This window comes from Cicer arietinum, chromosome 6, assembly GCF_000331145.2.
Source record: "Cicer arietinum cultivar CDC Frontier isolate Library 1 chromosome 6, Cicar.CDCFrontier_v2.0, whole genome shotgun sequence".
Classification (NCBI taxonomy): Eukaryota; Viridiplantae; Streptophyta; class Magnoliopsida; order Fabales; family Fabaceae; genus Cicer; species Cicer arietinum.
The window spans coordinates 23,140,244-23,142,713 of record NC_021165.2 but is presented as its reverse complement, the minus strand read 5'-3'; positions in this window follow the sequence as shown (position 1 = coordinate 23,142,713).

The following is a 2,470-nucleotide window of genomic DNA, read 5'->3' as shown; positions in this document are numbered from 1 at the left end:
TTGCTTGAAGATATGAATGAACATTTGGAAAAAGAATCATTTGATAAACAAACTAGCTGTACTGAACTTGAAAGAAAAGTTGTGTCATTAAAATCTGATTTAGCTAAATTTGCTAGTAGTAAAAACAACTTAAATGTTCTTCTTGGAAATCAAAGGAATCATTATGAAAAATTTGGAATTGGTTATAGACAAAACATGAATGCTAAACAGAACCATAAATTTGTTAAATCAAAGCAAATGCATGATATCTTCATTAAACCAACTCATAATTCATCCTCTGTTTTTTCATGTAATTTCTGTTGCAAAAAAGGACATATGTCATTTAATTGTAAATTGAAAAAACTTGCTAATAAGGGATGGAAACAAATTTAGAAAATTAAGAAACCTATGATTGAAACTAACCCCCAAGGACCCAATTTAAATTGGGTACCTAAAACCAAAGTTTGATTATGTATTGCAGATGTGCTTGACATCCAAAACACACTCATGGTACCTAGATAGTGGATGTTCCAAGCACATGACAGGAGACAAATCAAAATTCTTGTCTCTCAATTCAAAAAATGGTGGATATGTAAGATACGGTGACAACAACAATGGTAAAATACTTGGTGTTGGAGACATAGGAAATGAATCAACTGTAGTTATCAAGGACGTCTTATATGTCAAAGGTTTGAAACACAACTTACTTAGTATTAGTCAGTTGTGTGACAAAGGATTCCAGGTATACTTTACTTTTCAGTCTTGTACACTTGAGCATAGGGAAGATAAAGGCATGAAATTGGTAGGTAAAAGAGTAAACAACATATACATGATAGATTTTGATTCCTTACCTGTAAATGATATCTGTTGTTTATTATCTAAGTCTGATGAAGACTGGCTATGGCATAAAAGAATTGCTCACATACATGTTAATCATCTTAATAAACTAGTTAGTAAACAACTAGTGCTAGGTCTTCCCAACAGAAACTTTTCAAAAGAAAAATTATGTGACTTTTGTGAGAAAAGTAAGTTAGTTAAGTCCTCATTCCCCTCAATAGACTTAGTACAAACTGATAGAGTTCTACAATTAATTCATATGGATCTGTTTGGTCCATCTCAAGTAAAAAGCTTTGGAGGAAATCTGTATGGTTATGTGTTAGTTGATAATTACTCTAGATATACATGGACCTATTTTCTGTCTCACAAAAGTGATACCTTCTCAATTTTCAAAAAATTTGCAAATCAAGTTCAAAATGAGAAGAATCAGAAAATAGTTTCCATTAAGAGGGATCATGGTGGAGAATTTCAAAATGAGTCTTTTGATAACTACTGTGATCAAAATGGAATTCACCACATGTACTCAGCCCCAAGAACTCCACAACATAATGGAGTTGTAGAAAGGAAGAATAGAGTTCTAGACGAACTTGCTAGAACAATGATAAATGACTCTAAGCTTCCTAAATACTTTTGGGCTGATGCAATAAACACAACTGCTCATGTGATGAATAGAGTTCTCATTAGGCATATCCTTAGAAAAACCCCCTATGAACTATACAAATGTAGAAAACCAAATATTGCCTATTTTAGAGTCTTTCGATGCAAGTTCTTTGTATTGAATAATGGAAAAGAACATCTAGGGAAATTTGACTCTAAGGCAGATGAGGGAATATTTCTAGGATATTCACAATCTAGTAAGGCCTATAGGATCTACAATAAGAGAACCAAAATTATAGAGGAATCTGTTCATGTAAAATTTGATGAAATGTTTACCACAAACTTGAACAGTACCCCTCTTATAGTTAATGATTCTCTTGATGAATGTGTAGAATCAGATCCAAAAGAACCAAATGAAACAGTGCCTCCAACTGACATTGAGTACATAGAACCTATTAGGGAAGATGACTTACCTAAGGAATGGAGATTCAACAAAAACCATCATATTGACAACATCATAGGAGAAATTTCTAAAGGGGTTGCTACTAGAAAATCCCTTAGACAATTCTGCAATTTTACAGCCTTTGTTTCTCAAGTAGAACCTAAGAATATAAAGGAAGCTCTCTTGGACAGTGATTGGATAGCTGCCATGCAAGAAGGGTGTTTAGGAACTAGAGGGGTGTTTAGGAACAAAATGGATGAAAATGGGGTAATAACTAGGAATAAGGCTAGGCTAGTGGCTAAAGGCTACAAACAAGAGGAGGGCATTGACTATGATGAAACCTATGCCCCTGTAGCTAGATTAGAAGCCATTAGAATTCTGCTTGCTTATGCTTGCATAATGGACTTTAAACTATATCAAATGGATGTAAAAAGTGTCTTTTTAAATGGAGACATCCAAGAGGAAGTTTTTGTTAGTCAACCTCCAGGATTTGAGGATCCTGTTTTTCAAAACCATCTCTTTAAACTAACAAAATCCCTCTATGGATTGAAACAAGCTCCAAGAGCTTGGTATGAAAAGCTCAACAATTTCCTCATACAAGAAAAGTTTTTAAGA